This window comes from Gavia stellata, unplaced genomic scaffold (assembly GCF_030936135.1).
Source record: "Gavia stellata isolate bGavSte3 unplaced genomic scaffold, bGavSte3.hap2 HAP2_SCAFFOLD_64, whole genome shotgun sequence".
In the NCBI taxonomy this organism is placed as follows: domain Eukaryota; kingdom Metazoa; phylum Chordata; class Aves; order Gaviiformes; family Gaviidae; genus Gavia; species Gavia stellata.
Window position 1 is genome coordinate 392,999 of NW_026776712.1, and position 20,189 is coordinate 413,187.

The 20,189-nt window shown below is 40.5% G+C and overlaps 1 pseudogene; it reads left to right on the forward strand.

The window, feature by feature from the left end:
- The window catches only part of LOC132321273 (ATPase family AAA domain-containing protein 2-like), a 169,005-nt pseudogene that overhangs the window by 132,396 nt on the left and 16,420 nt on the right, over positions 1–20,189 (forward strand).

A 20,189-nucleotide genomic window follows, 5' to 3' on the forward strand; every position in this document is an offset into this window, starting at 1 on the left:
CTTGCAACTGTAAAGCGAGAGGGAAAAACCCTCAGCCTCGTGTAATCAAAGCGATGGTTAGCTGTCCATTGTATTTCCCCCCCGAAAAATTACCTTCTCTTAAGACAGATGAAGGCAAATGGTAAGGCTTGGCTCTCTCTACATCCAGCTTCCTTTCTCTAGGAAGGATCTTGCCATATTGGTCTAATACAGAATTTCTGGCAAGCGCTCTCTCTCTCAAGCGAGGATCACGATCATTCTGATGAATGAAAAGCGTAAAGCAGAACGCTGACGAATTACAAGAAGTTCGTTGCACGGAACTGCCTGTGCTATTTCTAATGAGTGAATAAACATTCTCTGCAGATACAGTAAAATGCATCCACCGCACAGAACAGCAGCAAGTGCTACCCATCAGCACACGCTTTGGAGTAGTGGAATATTTTGTTCAACTTTTAGGTTCGGCTGTAACTTAAGGTGTAGAAGCTTATTCCTAGTATTTCAAAGAACGGTATAAAACCCCAAGCATTGTTGAGTACTATCAAAAACGGTTAGTAACACCCAAGAGAACCTTGCACACTTGACGCTTACCATGCGATTAACCTTCATTGTCTGATTCAACTGTAGTGCTGGGATATAGTTGGTACGCTGCAGATGCTGGACTAAAAGAAGTTTGCGATTCTGAACACCAGGAGTGGTCTGTAAAAACTTCTCCAAACACTCCTATGAGAAATAACACATTTCAAAAATCGATTATGAATCTGCCTCTTCTCTGTTCAAAGAGACGATTAAGATTTTTATTTTCTTGTCCACACTTACTCATTCAGGGCCTGTGAAAGGTAGCTTCAGTAAGTCTTCCATTAGTCCCACCTCCTGACAGACTTCAAACATGTGTTTTAACAGCTCTTCTAGGTTTAAATTAGTGGTATGTTGCTTCAACAGACCCCAAGCCTCCACCATGCACCTGCAATTAATTTTTTTGAGACGTAAAGGAATATTAATAGTATAACCAAAAAGATGCCCCAAAGTTGTGGTATTCAAAGTTTAAAGGAGATTTAGGGCGTCGTGATTTGTATTATTTGTTCTCCACCTGTCACAATATTTGAGCGCCAAAACGGGGGGATATATTTCTTTACCTATTGGACAATAACACAGTGAGGAAAAGCCGCGCTTCACTGCTGCTTGACATTGAGGGCTTCATCATCTGTACGTATCTGAGGGCTCGCCTGTGCTCTCCTTGGCACATGAGGAACTGAAGAACTCTCATATGTTGCCATGACACAGTTTTGATTGTAGCTGGATGAAAGAGCAGGGCCAGCGAATTCTGTAGAAGTCAGAGATCACGTTTACTAAGATACATACATACACGCAGGCAACAAAAATATTCAAAAGTTTCTTAAGGAAGGGTGAACGGGTGTTAAATAAACTTAGGTGACTAACCAATGAAATACCTGATACGGGACATGTAGATAACAAGTATTTGCAGGAAAAAGCATTAGAGCATTCAGTTAGCCATACAGAACAAAGTGAGTGTTTTAAAAGGAGTAGGTCACACTTTTCTAGGTTCATCATATCTCTGTATACAAACATGGCTTTTTTATAAATACACTACTAAATAATAGGTTCTTCTCCCAGACAAACCGCTGTGACAGGCAAAGAACAACCTTCAGCATCAGAAAGAACATGGCTAGGTCGAAAAGTCACTTTTGCAGTCTTCTGTCTCAACTCTGGCTGCTATGATCTTAGCTTTAATATTTAAAGTACCTAAACCACTGTTTTGGAGAAAGTGCTCAACTGGTCTGCTGAAAACAGCCTAAACGGATGGCTTTGAAAAGTCAAGTATCAAGCATTATTAAAGTGGACTTTGCCTTCCTTTTCACCAACTGCCTGTCAAAGTCATTGAAACAAACATTTCAAAGCATAATTTATTGCTGAAGATGTCGTGGCAGTATTACAAAAAAGCTTCTGATGTTTTATCACTTGTTACTAGCTAAGCACCAATTTATTAAAATTGCTTTCTAGATTATCGCTTTGTACTGCAATGTATGTCTCGCTAAACTGTTACATACTTACTTCATAATCATTGTGATCTAGAAGCCAGAAACCTTGAACAAGCTTAACAAGACCCCAAGGGACAGCAAAGGCAGTTGCGAAGGAGTCGATTAAAGTTTCTGTTTTGTTCGGAAAGGAATGCATGACATCTAGCAGCAAGTAAATTGTCTGGTATCACGTACCTAATTAAGGCTAATAAATTTGTAAGACCAAAATTTATCACATAACATTTAGAAAAACATCAGGAAGTAAGGATATGCAAGTGGTAGGAAGCAGAAAATACTAATGGCTTAGTCTTGCTGTTTTAAGCTATTCTAACCTGACGACATTTGGGTCCTAACCGCAAAACTGCATTCCGAATAAATAACCAGAAAGAAAGGCTCTTTGGTTTCTGTAAGGCATTCAAAAAGGTTAACTTCGGGTATTTAACTACTTCAGTTAGAAACTCAGCCTCCCTCTTTAGTCAGTGGAGCTACCAGTTGGACATTCAAAACATTGGAACATCCCACGCTTAGTTATTAAAGCAAACAAATTCTACAGTTGTTTTTTTTCCTCATTTCCAGAGTATATGAACCAATGTAAATTATGGTGTCCTTACAATACAACTCAGCTCGGAATGATTAAAATGGGATTTACACCAGTATGTGGATCACTCACTGGCAGTGTCATCTTCGCTTTCTGACATCCGTTTTTAGGGACGTACTCTAATAAGACAGCTCTGGGGTACAACAGTTTTTAAACCCCTTGCTCTCTAGGCTCTCCTCTCGGCTTAGGCAACAAACAACAAAAACAATTCTGGATATTTCCGCAGCTTAGAAATTAAGTTTCTGCCCAATGATTTTTCCCTCTGTTTACTATTCTGTGGGCGTGCACTTTTAACAGAACAAAAGCTTTGCAACAAAACATTAAAAAAAAAAGAAAAAAGAAATGCACAGTACAAAGAAATAAAACAATGCTTCTGTCTAGGACTTAATTCTAAACGAAATGTTTTCACTTGCATTGTGTTTGAAGGATAAATTAAAAAATGTTATGAAACACGTAGGTGACAAGCATTTAAGAACATTTACGTGCATATACTGAAGGTGTAATAAAAATAACTAGAAAGGATACAATTGCATGCTTGTAGCTTTCTTCAATGCTTTCTAGCAAATAGAGATCCAGCAGTGCCTGAAATGAAAAATTGAAAGTTTTTTAAAAACTCCTGTCTTTCATAAATCACTGCCTTTTGGGTGGGGTTTTTTTTGGGGGGGGTGAGGGTTTGTTGTTGTTGCTGTTGTCATTCTTGTTTTCTGTGAACATAACACTCACATGTAAACTAGCAGGTGGATATTTCCCAGTTCCTCCTTCATCTCTCCGCCACAACTTCTCAACTTGGTCTCCTAACTGGGAAACCATTCCATCAATCACCAAGCAGTCAGAATCCCATTTTCCTCTGGAACAGAAGGTAGCAAGGATTCGGACAGAGTAAACCACGAGTTCCACCCTCGCAGTGTAACAGATTTCCTCCAGTCAAAAGCAAACAAAAAAGCTCCCAGGAGTCAAAGAAAGTAACAGACATACAAAGGCACGATTAGAACTTGAAATGCACGTGAAAGACATTTCTGAGTCAGGTGAAAGATGTTCGTTAGATCATGTTCAGTTATTAACAGAGGTCAAAATAGAATTACAATTACGGATGGCTGAACTTTTAACAATTACATTCCTCACAAGTCCATCACAGCCTTCTGCTGACTGCAACGCTACCCTTTAATTTCCCGACGACAGCAAGCGCCAAAAGCACACCAGAGCTTGTGTGCTTCTAAGGATCACATGAGCCTGTGTGCAAGTTACTTGAGAATTAAGCTCAGAAAGATGAACTTTACAGTCAATACCTAATACGCTGCAGCTTCCACCTTAACTCATCTTGCAGCCTCTTCTTCACAGTGCCATAGCCTAAGCTTGTTTAGGTCTTTCCTTAGTTTCCAGTACCATTTCCAAAGAAAAATCTATTATCGTCTAATCCAAGGCCTATCACCTATATGCTAGTAAGCTAGTCCAGGAAAGAGAGTTTACGTTAGGAAGGGACTTCTATGCACTAGCCAATAGAGTGCTAGGTGTGCCAGCTACACGTAACTCTGACTGTCTTACGAAATTACACAAAGGTACTTGCGAGTAGGAGCTTTAGGCCAATACAATTATTACCATCTATTAGCCCATAAAAGAGATGATTTGTTTTCTTTTTAAACATGCTTTCTTCTGTGTCCAAAACAATTGTTCTGTGAATGCTGTGCTTTCCTGAACCAGACACGACTGATCCTAGCCTGGTCACGTGATCTTTTCCAGTAGTGACAAATTATACAGATGAGCCAATGAATTAAGTACCCTACAAAAAACGATGATACCAACAAGTGGTACTAAGCCGAGGGATATATCAGCATTTTACCATGGGCAAGTAACCCCTGGGCTCAAGAGAACACATGCATCACTGACGTCACGAGTATGGCCGGCAAATGCATTAAGCACAGCAAATACAACGGCTGAGATAAAAGCCGTTCCCTTCCACTTCTAAATTTGCAGTGGAAGTGTTCCAGAGTTTTCCAGTAAGTCTTACCTTGACAAACGCTCGAGTTTCTGTCGCTGACCAGCATAGTAGCTCTGAATCAGAGGATAGTTGTAGAAAGGTCGAGACAAATGCATATCATCATCTACAGGCAATAACGTAAAAGCAAGTTAAAGAAACAATAGCACATTTTTCGACTAAAATTTTTGACTAAAAAGACAGACACAAGGTAAGCATCACCAACTCTGAAAGAAGCCAAGCCCATTTCTGCCTTTGCCAGAAGAGATGTAAGAGACAAAACTCAATTCCTTCTTGTCTCAAGTGCCATTTCAAGCTTGTAGTTGATGTAGCATTCAGAACATGTAGCGTTAGCTGAAGTTCACTATAAAAAACACCAGTTCTCAAAGGGAATGGCTTTTTAAACATGTCATGTGAGCATTTGTAAAGACAATTAGGGCTTATAATCCATCCAAATAAAGAAGCATTTCCAAGGCCTATTGTTTCCTCAAGCAAGACATAAAAAGTTCAAAACATGCAGATAGTGCTTTTACTGTACAAACAAGCATTCCAACAGGCGTTTGTTGCTTAATAGTAATTTGTCTAAAATCCCAAGTATTTCAGGCTGTGGACACAAGCAGCTCCTTGAATCAGAGCCTTATTGCTATTTCTAAAAAACATCCAGGAAAGAAACTGCTTGCATTATTCTACGCTATGTATTTGAAAAACCTGTAGAATCTCAATTTCACCACCAGAGCTTCTCGGCATACGTTGTCACTGAACCAACAGGACTTGCTGCTGACAAAACATTTACAAAAGCGTGTCTAAGCACGTGTTCCTAGGAATCACTTACTGGACAGTCTCCTTGGTACAAATGTCTTATGGTTTATGCTTACCTAAACCCTCTGGAAAGGAGACTCGCTCGACAGAACCAGATGACCACTTGTGCATACAAAGAAATGAGGCTAGTTACCACCTTCTTGTTTGTCAAGTCTGCAAAACCTGAAAAAAGGCATAGGATGATTTTTGTTACGCAATTCCTTTCCTTTTTACAAAACTCCCTTCATCGTACTACATAGAAAATACAAAAATGACATGGTAGAAATCTCTCGTCTTTGCATTTTCTACTCTGTATCGCTTTCTTATTTGAAGAAAAAACCCACAATCACCACCAAAAGAGAAAGCAACCCCTCCAAAGAACCAGATTCACTAAAGGTTAACATAAAACAAAATTAAGCCTGAACTATTAAATACACGCAGGAAGACGACACCTGGTTTTCAAGTAGCAGAGATTTTTACTAGAGCAAAGGGACAGTCTTTCTTTTTCTCAATATGCCAAGAACAACTTATGATCTAAAAAGCTATAGAAACTCAAGTAACTTACTTTACAAGTCACTCATTTGCACTTCCTTTATCTTTTTTAGTAATTTGCAATACAATATTTGCATGCAATTATAAATTGCTGGCTAAGAATTAAAAAGAAACATGTTGAGCATTACCACATTCAGGTGCTGCAATTTCAACCCAGGTGCTTACATAGCTTCTTGCTGAGCGTAGTCTCCCCTAGCCGCTTGCATGAACTCCACAAGAAACTGTTTCCCTGAACTCAACGCATATTGAGTGGTCGTCCCAGCTTCTCAGATTTAAGCCCCTTCACCCAGCTAAATTTAACTGTCTTCCAATCACCAAACCCAACAAAAGCTCACGTTCCCACAATTACAACCCAAGCATAATTCCAAACCTTAAGAAAGCATACCAAAGATTTAATAATACTATGACAAACCTTTTTCAGTCAGCTCTTGTGCTTCTGTTAGAAAACAGTTTAAGACTGTCCTAAGGTTGCTCAAAAGCAACTGGCAGGGCTGAAGAGACTGTAACGTCTGTGGGTCAATGAAGTTGCAAGAGCCATCAAAGAGCGGAACACCTTTTCAAGAACAAACATTAAAGCATTAGCCTACAGAGCAATTTCAGAGTTTCAAAGCACACTTAAAGAACTGTGTGCAATGCCATATACCAGCAGATTACTGGATAAGCTCAATTAGAAGGAATGATTTTGTTTGTGGAATGACTACACTAGTACTCACATATTTGGTCCAATTCTTCTTTTGTATAGATCACTTTGTTCCATGTCCACTCAAGAACAAGCCGTAAATTAGCAGCAGAACTTGGCTGCTCTTTAAAAAGAGACAGCAAAAAAGAAACAAATCAACAACTTCAAACTAACCAATATATAACATAAAAACAATGTAAAGAAGTATTACCTTCAGATGCCCACTGTTTAATGCACCCAGTCAGAAGTTCTAAAGAACCTGTCTGGACAGCAGCTGACAATACCGCTTCTAACTGCTCCTTCTAAACGTAACAGACAAAGTAAAATGAGAATCTTACATACTTTCAATAGCTGAACCATCAACAGCAAATGGTTGCTTCTACCGGTATACTCATGCAGACAGCACAAAGTCAAGTAGTACACCTGCAACTAATTCCACATTCTTCTTCTGAATTCTAGCCACAGGCTGGACTGCTGCTTGGTCTGAGGAACACATTAAACTTTTCCTCTGACATTTCAACTTACCGAAGGCTAATTCTAATCTTTATTTGCACGCCTCTGCATTATAGTCTCAATTTCCTGAGTTCCAGTTAACTACTTTCGGTAACATCCTCTGCTAATACCCATTACGCATTTTGTGCACATGAGCTCGCCATCAGGAATGGGTGAAGGGGACAGAACAAATACCTTCTCTGCGTGGGAACAGTGAAGCTCAGGTCAAGCAGCTTTCTAAACTACGAAGACATGAAGCAGTTCTGACACCAAAACATGAACTTATACTTTTCTCAAATGACAGAAAAGAAGTGAACCATTTAAATTCTAATAGGTTTAAATTTTAGGCTGTTCAAATACTGTATTCTAACATCCTGGTAATCCTTCAGAAGGATAATGCACAGGTACGCACAGGCATGCGATATTAAGGAGTAGTTTATTTCAGCTGGTGTTCTGATACTTCTTTCGGCTGAAATGATCCTTCATAAAATTTCACTGTTTTGTTTGGTTGGGTTTTGTTTGTTTCTTTGTTTGAAACGTAATTCAAAAGTCTCTTTCCCTTCTGGGTAAAATCATTGCATTCAAAGCGATTTCTACACATTAGAATACACATGGGATACTTCATTCTGTTTCTGAAAGCTGCTTTCAGACAAGGAAACACACCAAATACTACGTAGGGTGGCAAACAAAACTCCAAACCAAGCTTCCTGACCCTAATTCTGAAATTTGCCTTACTAACATTCAAAAGAAATCCCTGCTCAAATACCTAACAAGTCTCTGAACGATACAGTCACAATGCAGCAAAGGTTATTAAAAAATGCCTTGATTTCCCAAGTTATTCCCAAACTGGAGCTGACAGCAGAACATCTAATTTGAATGTAAGAGTCTACATCAGGCTTGCAAAATAAGCAGTCTCTGGGCTAGGTCAGCTGGCCAAGAAATTTATTTTAGCTACCACATTGCACAGAAGTGTTATTTGCCCTAAGACACTTCCACAAATCTGGCAAAGAATCCGGTAGACAGGAAGATGAGGGCAGTGGGAAGACCGCTCTCCCCTTCCTACTAATTGCTCCACTGTATGATGACTAGCCAGCTGATCATTTCGCTTAGATGCTGCCTGGGTGAGGACGGGCTGTTCATCACAAAGGCTCCATCTCTCATGAAACTCTTCAGATGAGAGAGCAGGGGTAGTGCACTGCAAATGGAAAACCTGGGAAAGAGGGGGCTGAAGTCACCATGGTGGGATAAAGAGGATCGAAGGGAGAGGGCGTCATGAGATATAGGCGGCCAAGGTGTTGCAGCAACAAGAGGGCCGTCTAAGAGGGGGAAATGGGGCTACTGGAGCGCAAGGCAAAGGCTACAGAGGTGAAGATCTGCTTTGAGAGGCCGCAGAAAAGCTGAGTGATGATGGGAAAATGAAGGGAAGCAGTGAGGAAATTGTCAGGTAGAGCTGACAACAGTAATCGTTTACCACGGCCCACTTCCTTGGAAGCAAATGATCGGGTATAGTGCAGCAAGCTGATGTTTGCAACAGCTCACATCCTAGCGAGACACCCCCATCGTCAGCTACTGCACTGAACCTAATGCTTTGAGAAACTGACAGGGATAAAGGTTGTTCTGAGGGAAAGATGCTTCCTGGTGCGTAGCTGTGGCACAGAATTAATAGATGGGTCTCTAAAGACAGATCTGTTAGGGCTGTTCCCAGTCAAACTCAGTAGCTTGGATCTAGGACTGCTATTACTTCTGCTCACTAAAGTCACCACCTGCATTTCAGTGCAACTTGCAAATAATAGGAAAATCAGATTATCGTGTCTTGTAGCCTCTGGAGCCCCGTCAGACAAGATGGGTGTGTTTCCCCCTTGATTCCCTGATATGCGCTCACCTGACTCAAACTGGATGGCTGGGCATCAACTAGTCTTGGAGACAGCAAGCCAGCTGCAAGACACCTATTGTAGCTATCGTGAATGGCTTCACTTGTCAAAGGACCAGATTTCTTCAAAAAATTCAAGGTCTGAAACATCAATCAAAAACTACAGATTAAGACAGCATTATTATTCAGTCACTAAGGTTCTGGATAAGCACTACGAGAAATAACGTAAATATTCACTGAAACTGTCAGAAAGCTTGCGTCAGTAATACCCTTTAGGTTAGCCATCTCAGTAAGCATTACTATGTAGAGTCTTAAAGACGGCAGCCAAACTAACAGTTACAGTTTATAAAAAAAGTCCTGTAAAACAAAATATCAGCCCTTGCAATGCTTAATTAAGTATTTTCTAGCTTCTCTGTCAATACACAGGCCTTTCTTTTTCCCTGAACGCTGACGCAAAATGCATTCTGTCGAAGCCAAAACTGACACACAACTTTAAATCACACTGTGGAAGACCCTTGCTATGCTTGTTTGCGCAGAAGCTGGTTGACGTTGGAAATGTTTAGTGAGCTCAAACTTAATTCAAAATTATTTGTTACAATCTGTGCCGTGGCTCAGAAGTTATGATTTGGCCAAGTTTGGGAGAACAAAGAATTCATTGCTTCTTAAGCAGTCAAATAATTTTTCATTTTCTCCATTCTGTCCTCCTTTTTCAGGTTAATCAGGGATCCAGACCCTAACTCAAGCCTAAGCAGGCAGTTCGACTGATGGGTAATATAGAAGTAAGAGCTTTCGCCGCCTTCCACGACATTTTTGTTCTTGCTCCTACAGCAACGTTGTATTCCGTTCTAGACACTCAACCCCTGATCGTGCTTCAACAGGAGACAATGGTAGTTTTACAGTCCCAAGAGTGGACCGAAAACGTTACCATTGGCATAAAAGTGGCAGGGTACAATTGCGATTCTGCGTGTGGATGGGCAGGATGAGCATAGAATGGTCTCTGACACTGAAAGCAGTGCAAGAGAAAACTTAGAAAAGGTACATCTCTTGACAGTCTCAATAAAGATACAGTAAAAGATCACCTCCTTCTGCAAGCCGGTGCAAGTCATGTGAACGACTCCGGAGTTCGGCAAGCACGAACCATCTGCAGAAACAAGGAACGTTTGACAACATTCCATGCTCTCACAGTTATGTTAGGACCACTTTACTTTTTTTAAACAGCAATATCTGGAAAGCTATAACTGATATAACCCATCTTCTTTGTCAGATCGCAGGCAAACCTTTTTTAAAAAATTATTACTGCGTGTAGAAATTTCATCTCTAGTGCTATCGAGGTGCTGTGCTTTGAGCTTCAGTTCAAAGTCATTTCATTTTGCAACCATCACCACTTCACCGGCTACGTGACAAAAGCACCAAACCCTAAAACTCAGCAGAATGTCAGATGCATTTCACAACATTACATACCTTGCTGGTACAATGTAATCAGAGCTGGGTTTGTGAGGGGTTGGGGTTTTTTGGTTTGGTTTGGTTGTTGAGTGAAAAACAACGAACAAGAGAACCAGTAAATGGCGTTGGACCTCAATTTATGCTTCTCACTGTTAAAAGCGGTGAAATACGTACCAAAATTATAGTTGATTGGATGAAAAAACTGCTCCGGTGGTGGATAAGAAGGAGGAAGTCCCCGACTTAGACTCCGCTCACGGACCAGAATATCCAAAATGAGGTTTGGCGAAGTCATACTTATTGCAGTATCCAGTGACCACAGTGCAAAATAGGGGCAACCATGAAGGAACTCTTCTGGCCTTAAAGAAAACAAGTGCATAAGCTGAACGCTGACTTTCAAATGAATTATTTGCAGGGACGTTGAGAACAACTTAATGAAAATCTACCTTAGCGAATCTGGCATTTGAGCATGATACCAGCGATTAATGTCAAATACACCCAAATAAGTAGATGGTTTTCTCTGACTACATGTAGTCACTTGCCAGCTGAAGATTGATACGCTGATGTCAGGGGATATTACTGGAAAAGACAAGACATTGTTTCTTATTTGTAGAAAATATGATACAGCTGATATTTTTAAAACACCACTTTCTACTTTGGCTTAATTCTGTTCTATCACTCCTGAAAGACACCACTTGCTAAGAATAATAAAAAAAATGATGCACGGAGTAGCAAACATCCCTGTGGTAGGTTTCAGTCATACTGCCCCTTTTTCTCATTCAAACTGTATCAGTTCTAAGCCAAATCAAATACACACTTATTAGCTAATTCGGTTTTCCATACATGAAGAGCTGACCAAGACATTTAGCTAGATGAACAGTTTAGCAAAAAAAGATGTGCTAGCAACACATACATTGCTACTTTTAGAAAGCAGACAAATACTTATTGTATACCCTTGTATTGCTCAGCTGGCATTATTAATTTCCAGATCTGAGTCAATTACAAATTTTAAGAATAGCTCCTCTCCACCATATTCAGAATGAAAGAACACAACTAGCACACAAAAATAAATACAAAAAGAACCCAAACCAAACAAACAGGAAAGCGGAATAAAGACTGTAACATAAAACATTCACAATGCTGCACTCCAGTTCTCTCAGTAAGTGGAATGGTCTTTCTTCTCTGGGGAGAACGCATTCTCCAGCTGTAAGCAAAGTATGTGGTATATCGTTCACCCTAATGAGGCAAGGAACAAGACGACACTTTGTTTGGCAAAATGATTCTCTCTTGAATTCATCATGACCGTTTAGGGATCCTCACACACTTTACTATGTTGCATTGTGAACTTCTGTGCCGTTTCAGTTTTGTTAGCCCCTGAAACTGCCTTTGAAGATAGCAATTATTTTCATCATTCAGAAGACAGCTTCATTGCTAGCCTCAACCCACATCCAGCAGAAGCTCATGTGTGCCTAGAACTTAACTTGAACAGATTCTGGAAAAAAGCTCATTAGAAACCATCAGAAAAATTACAGGTATTTCTCCATGCCTCAAACTTCATAAAAAGGAGACAGAAAGGTAACATTCCTAAGCAAGGGAGAGAATGATCTTACTGTTCCAAGACAACAGCTGGAGGAATAGAACACTGACATGACCCCACCATACATCGCTATGGCATGTCAGCAAGCATAAAATAAAGGCTATTTTTTCCTTTAAAGGAGTCCCACATAACTTAAGCACCCAATTTTTCTTTTTAAATAAGCCCAACAAGCTAGTCTATACAGATATTTAAGACTTGCAGACTGTGGGTACAGAGCAGCATTCATCGCTTAGATTCCAAACCCATTTATTTTACAATAGCCAAACGCGGACATCAGAACAAACCTTTGTTAATGCTATCCTCTCCGTCAGCATGGTTGGGAAATTTTTCTACAATCTGACAGCTGAGTAATTTGGTATTGCTGGCCTCCCCTCTCAGGGGAATGGCTCCATCCGTGAGATCTAAACTGTACCTTTCGTCACAGTATTCCAAACCCTGGGGAAAAAATGAAAGGAGAGAGAAAAGGTCATTTGGAGATAAAAACATACATTATACCTAAATACGAAAGAACGTATATCTCTAATATAATATGCATATTCTAGTGTAGATTTCCCACGTGCTTATTTCTGATGGCAAATAGAAACTACAGCTGACATGCAAGAGAATTAAGTGCCAAATCGTAACGGGTAAGTTTGGCTGCAAAGGCTTTGCACACTTTCAAAAGTTAGCATTTCCCTAACATTATTCATTTCTAAACATGTTCTGCAGAATGCCTTGCAACATCAAGGTTTCTTTACAAACCTAAATATATATCTACAAAGAGATATCCGAAATAATGCAACACGTCATATGCATGCAAAGCTCTTTGCTCCATGTCTTGAGAACAGAACTGAGGTAGGTAGAGAAGTCATGGCATTACAGCAGCTAAAGCTCTTTTGAGAGGTGTTCTCTATAAGCTCACCACTAGAGTGAAAGCGCATCTCTCTCTCTAGTAGCTATAAGAACTTCTTACTGCTTAGCAATCTCCTTTCAAACCACGTAAGCTCTTACCAGCTCCTCCTCTAATCTGGTCAGAGACTAATGGGTGAAATATCCCTCAGTTCCTTCACCGAGCACACCCAACAGCAAAAGGGGAAAACAGAGAGGACGTGGGATGCACATGGGCAATGCGTTTAGGATCACGAATTCCTACGGAGTCAGCAAACTACGTTGGGATATACAGAAACTCCAGCAGGATTGTGTTGAACCTCTGATACCACCATTTTCTAAGCAAGCATTAACTGAAATACTGCCTCTCCAAATACAGCATTCCTTCAAACTGTCTACAATGCAACGCATGAATGTGTGTATTGTGGACAAATAGCCGCTCTACAATTAAGAAAAAACCCAAACAAACCACCAAACAAAAAACCAACAACAACAACAAAACCCCACCAAATTAAATTTTAATTTAAAATTAGGAAAAAATCCAATCAGGGTGCTCTGTTCCTCTAGAGCATCGTACGTTTGTGTCATAAAAAAAATGCACATAAAGTTAAGGAGATGACATCCATATTTAGACCACGCTGAATGACTTGAAGATATTTATACCTTGTCACCAGGATAGGTAATGCATTTTAAAGAAACACCACCTTTTCCAAATGCCTAACCTTCATCTATTCAACAGCAACATTTACAGATGAGGAAGGAGCTTTCCCATATATAAGGAAAAAGGTCAACATTTAAACTTATTCAAAAAAATCAAAACGCCCCGTCCCTATTGAAACGGAGTACCACGATGCAAGAATCACCCCTATTTCATTGCATACCTATTGAGAACATGCAAGAGAAAGTATCAAAAGAGGAGGAAAGAATTGCTCGGAATTAAGATCGCTTCCCCCTCAAAAAGATTTTGGAAGAGTTTCAAGCATACTACCGAAGAGAATTATACATTATACAGATGCGTCTGCTATCTGTTACATCTCTGAGATATAATGATACCTCACCTCTATTTTAAACACAACATCATCATTGGAGCCAGTTCTAACAATTTACGTCTACTCTTTTGACCAAATCATACCACCGGTTCCTGTATTGACGTATTTTGCTGGTTTTAAGAGTAGATTTCATAGGTAACCCAGCCAAAAAGTAGAAGGAGATATCTTTAGAGCTCCTACATTTCAGGACCAACACTTAAGAGAGACACTGTAGACACATTTCATTTGAAGTCCTGCTGACAGAGCTCAAAAGAGAAACAAGAATATATAAACCCAAAGATCAGAAAAGAATAAAGCTGCATGACCTTACTTTAAGAAAGGGAGACAGACAGAAGCTTGCAGTTTGGTTAAACAAAGCTATTCAAAGCCCTATCTTCTCTTCTGACATGCCATTAATCTGGTGTTTAAATGAAGAATAATTTTATTTGTAAAAGCTGCTTCCTCCTCAGCAACTGAATTTATACGGGCTCTCTGCAGATGAATCTAGTTGGAACACACGACGCCGCAGTATGAAATGGCGTGAGTTGTTGTCAAAAAGTATGGACAAAGGCCATGCCCAAGAAGACGCAGCCAAAGATTACGGTTTTTTAGTCACCTCTGAATTTTGATGGTAAATATTACCCCTGCCAACTTAACTGATCCTCACTTAGAGAAAACTACGATTTTCATCCTTTCACATACGTGCACATCTTACCTCATACATGACCTGTCCTGATGCCAAGCGTTTTCGGTCACCAAATGCTAACTGCAACAGACGTAAACTCACAACGTCACCTTCACTGAAAGAGGTGTAAATTATGAAATTTGATTACAAAGCTGCTTTATAGTCCTCATTACCATTTTATTAGATCTAGACTGAAGTTTTCTTAATAGCGCTCTCTTGCTGAAGAGACAAACAGCACTTCCCAAGACATGATAATTGGTCACATTCGGCCGCTGAAACAGAAAGGAGGAAATTTTGACACTAACCGCTTCAGGGGCAAATGCTAACCATACCCTTTGAAAGCTTTACTGTGTTGTATGGGCTAAAAATTGTCGGAAATAGTTCTTCACAGGGAAGAGTTCTCAATCAAAACTGCTTTAAAGTCAAACTTAAAGAGATTGCCACCCTATGAACAGCTGAGCTGATCAAACAGCTTGCTGATGCTGAGAGAGAGAGAGAGAGAGAGAGATACCTTTCTCTCCTTCCCTCACCACCAGAGTTCCAGTCCCTCTCTTGCATATGCTGCACCCTTCCACATATCGATTTCATCCATTAGCCCAGCAGGAAGCCATTGACTTTTCTGCTGAACAGTGATCGTTCTCTGCCAGGTGAGCTGAACTGGCTCATGAAGGCTCCAGAGACTGCTAAAGTTGGCACAAGGTAATGGGCAGTACCGTCACCTCCCTCCTTTAGGGGCAGCAGGCTGTTATGTCGGCACGGTTAGTGTTCTAGGTCTGCAGCCTCAACTACTGTGTTAATACCATGGTGTGAATATCAGACAAAGCATGAAGCAGTCATCAAGCAACAAAGGAAATCACTTAAGAATGCAAGCACTAAAATACAGCCACTGTTGCTTTGCCTTCTTCCAGAAGAGAGGAACTCCTAGGTCCCTCCTTCACGTCCGTTGAATCCTGTCAAAATTGCATTGTAAGCTTAACAGCTTCCCTACCTGAGAGAATCTCCCGCACAGCTAAACAAACAAAACAAATATACAGGTATTAACTGTATGTGAACAAATATATGTATATAAAAAAAAATTAATTCAGTAGCTAATAGTAAGTTTTTCTTCACCTTTCTTGTGTAGACTGAACAGCCCACAAGTAGCAACAATTGCGAGGATCATTCTCAGGCTCTTGAAAAGTAACAGCATAGACAGGAATCCTTCCTCTTTCAAGCTGAGAGTGGTGCCTACAGGTTAAATCACATTATTAACTTACTTAAGACTTTCAACATATGCCCTAGTTGCAGGAACTTCTTCTGAAAAATAATTTTTAAAATCTGTTTCGTTGAAATACACACATTTCCTGCTTTCACTGAATACTACTGATAGAACAAACCGTCTTATGGAAACCAGCTCTATCACATCCTAACTGCTTGGCATAACCCAAAGAAGCGTGCTTTCCACAATTCCTCAATCCACAGGCACAATATGGAAAACGATCCTAGTCCACTGGGGAGAAGGCGGTCCCATTTAGTCCATGTATGACTTAACAGTTATTTCAGAAGAGGATTTCTAAACCTTCCAAGACTATACTCAGAATTTCAGTCCCCGAAAAAGTTCTCTTTAAATTAACATACTTCCTTAAGCAAAAAATTGAGAGCCCTGCACCTCCAGGCATGGCCAAGTGTAAAGGCCTACTTACTCCCTCTGCAAAGTTTTCATATTCCATAGTGACAGGTAGCCGTCTGAAAAACCCACAGCGAGCTGATTGCTTCTGCTTATGTAGCACAGGGTTGATACTGCTGTTCCTGAAGGATTTTGTAATTGCAAACAGAGATGTCTCCCTTCTCCGGCCACAGTTTCTCTTCTTTGTGCAACTTCAGCAGGAATTCCAGTGACAGCTTCCAGACCTAGACACCCAACACCACGCAATAATGAATGCGTTATGCCACTGAGGTTGCATTTTAAACACTGACGTGACAAGATGTATAACCTAATTCTACCGTCCCAGGCAAAATACCCCTTTATGCAACACTGGTTTTGCCATTTCCATTTTGTATGTTTTCAAAGAACGCCACAACTCTCTGATGGGAAAGTTGTTCTCACTCGTCGTTCAAAACCAGGTAAAAGTGTAGCCTTCATAGACAAATTCTTCTTGGACTCTGTAAATCAGGAGTTTGGGCCTCATGACGAAGCTATTTGAAGTGACATCAGCTCCTGAAGCCACTGTTGTAATAGCCAAAACAGTCCATGCAATCTGAATACAGAAATCAGAGATTTCGTTCATCCAAACGCATGACTTTTGATAAGTCGGGTTGATTTTAAAAAACAAGCCTAAAATTTGCCCCAAGTCAATTAACAGAAGCAGAAGAACATTCCCAAGAAACAGGGCACCTCTGACACAACTTCCTATCAGGCAGCTGCACTGACTCAGATGGGAAAATTCCTACACCTCACTGGCAAGAATCATAGTGACATGGGGATCTTGGTGGGAGGGGGGCATTTATAACATTAGAAGGCGTATTAAGCCACTCCCATTTTTAATCACTTCAGGACTACATGATGTCAAACCGCCGCCTGTAACCAGTAGCCATGAATGTCTGCACACGAGTATCTTCAAAGCGGGATGCATATAGTTTCTTTAAAAGACACAAGATTTCTGACTTTTAAATTCAAGCTTAAAAACGGCAAGCTTACCCGATGCTTCTCTTTCATTCTGAGTGCAAGAACAATCATCCAAACAAAGGTCAATGAGAAGTAGATGACCAACATCTGTAGCCACGGCTGCCACTCCGAAGAACCATCGCAGACTCTGATGTAGGTGCCGAGTGCTCGTACTGGGTCCTCCGTGATTAGTTACGGGTTCTATGGCAGTTACCTGCAGGAAAGCGACAAGTTAATATTTAACTGAATTAACTTCAGCTGAAAAGGTCCATTCTATTATTACAGCTTACCAATTGCCACTCCCTACTTAGAAATAATTAACTCTAAGAATTAAACACAGAAAACCAGGTATATGCAAGAAACTTCATCCTATTTAAGGGACTTAAGTTAGAAAGACAAAGCTACACCTAGTTCTCCCACAGCCCATCAGCACTGCGATACAGTCTACGCCTTCTTTGCCAAACAGGTATTCGGAGAGATCATGGCTGTAAGTCAGATGAGGCAGCGGTCAAGCTGCATGGTAGACACACCATTTTCCATGGGAATGAAACATTTGTGGAAAGTGTTGAAGGGAGATAGTAGCTTAGCAAAATTTACACGAGTCCTCATTTAGAATAAAAATAACCACCAGATAAAGTCAGAAAAGGTGTAAATGCACACCGGCACTTTTAGGAATGTTAACAGAAATTTTAAAAGCCAGCCTAAAACAACGGCAAAAAGAACAGCAGCTTGTTAGAGAAAGAGCTAACGCCAGCTAAGGAAGAAGCGCACGCTGCTCTTGAACATGTGGAGCAGTCTGCACGCAGCTTTATTACAAGGGGAAGACAGACCTTTCAGCACCTGCAACACGTCCCAGGACTATACGGACTGCTAGAGCAGAGATACAAGCGCACAAAGACTCCGGCACTAAAGCTATACAACAAAAGAACAGAGGCTATGGTTTAGCCTTCTTACAAAAAGCAGCACAACAAAACCAGGAACTTTTACATCAACAGCACAGTTTGACAGGAAAGTAAAACAGAGAAGTGAGCATCACAAGGCAGTCCATTTTTTAATACATTTCCCCCGCCCCCCCACCCCACCCCCCAAGAGGTGGGGAAAAATAACCAAACCCCTAAGCCCCAAAGTTTTCTCCTCTCCCATATCAAGCACTTGCAGGGACTACACTGCCTGGAAATCTACCACAGAATTTACCTTTCATCTTGGTCACGAGAATTCTAATCTTAGAAGTACCTACAGTAATTTGGACAACTTGCGTTTCTGTCAGATTTATAGGAAAGCTAATGAAATTTCCAATCTTCAAAATACTGTACATATCTTGCTGCAGAATTAGCCAAAGGTCAAGTGTTCCTTCTAACTTCTTTTTCTTTTAAGATTTCTTTCATTGTACAACTGGCCCCAAAGGAATCTCTTCCATTTTTGCATACGGTCTTCCAAAAATGTTGCCTGGTTTTAACACTTCAGTTTTCCACGTAGAAGCTCCTGAAACTGCATATTTTTCCACCGCGCTATGCACTGGCTTTTCATATTCTCCCAGACTACTGCCAGCTCATTCTGGGAATGAAGAAAGGATGCTTTTCTCACCTCACTGAATCTGAATGCTACCCTTCTGCCTCATACAAACCAGCAAAATTTGAACCCTTCCATAGTTCCGAAACATACAACCATTAGAAACCAATTCAATATAATGAATGTTTTAAATTCAGATTTGCTTTTACTAGAATCCAGTTCAAATAATACTCCATTAACTCTTTCAGTTGTCTGCGGCATTTCACCTGTATATCCAGAGGGCAGTTAGAGAGCACAGAATCACAGAACCATTAAGGCTGGAAAAGACCCGTGAGATCATCAAGTCCAACCATCAACCCAACACCACCATGCCCAGTAAACCATGTCCCAAAGTGCCACGTCTACACGTTTTTTGAACACCTCCAGTGATGGTCACTCCACCACCTCCCTGCATAGCCTCTTCCAATGTTTGACCACTCTCTCAGTAACAAAATTTTTCCTAATATCCAGTCTAAACCTCCCCTGGCGCAACTTGAGGCCGTTTCCTCTCGTTCTATTGCTAGATACATGGGAGAAGAGACCAAGGGAAAAACAAAGGAAAAAAAAAGAAAAAAAAAAATTATGCCTAAATTCTCTCTCAGCTTGTGAGTTTGGGTTTTTTAACTCATTCCTTTGCTCTCTGAATGACTACACATCTACTCTTACACTAAAAGGCAGTCATACAGTCACTATAAATACCCTGTATTAATACACTAATGGCTTGACACCTTGGACCAGAGTTGCTCAAAGTTAGGGTTAACCTGTAGAACTTAGTTGTCCACTGAAGATATACCCACACGGAAAACAGTCCAGAAATTAAGGTGCTCATCAAAGCCTTAAAACAGTAACAACAAAAACTGCAGAACGTGATGTTAAGACTAGGTCTGCAGTTTAGTTTTAAAAATAATCATTACAGAAATCAGAGAAACGTTCAGGCAGATTAAAAACGCATGCTACGTAATGTATAATTTGGAAGTATGAGTTACAGAATAAATTCAAAGCATAGGCACAGTGGCCAAGGGCAAGTTTTATCTACTTGTTTTTGCTAACCCTTACTCCCACTCACAACTTAGAAGTTAACAGTCCGACTAGCAATACCTGTGGCCTGGCTATGCTGATCTAACTAAGCTAATAGCAAAAAGATAGGAAGCAAAATGAAAGCAACAGGCCAAACATGCTTGTCATCAAGAGCGTTGAGGGCATAAGAGCAGAACTTCAGGTAAGCTTTGGCTTTATTCCAAAATCCATAACCTTTATCACACAACAGCCAACTTTTCCCCCCGAGGCTTCTTCGTATTTTCTCCTGAACCATTGTCTTGCGGTATAGAAGAACTCCCCAATACAACTGGCAGGTCTAACTACATTCTATTTCAAATCACTTTGCTAGACACAGATTCGGTATGT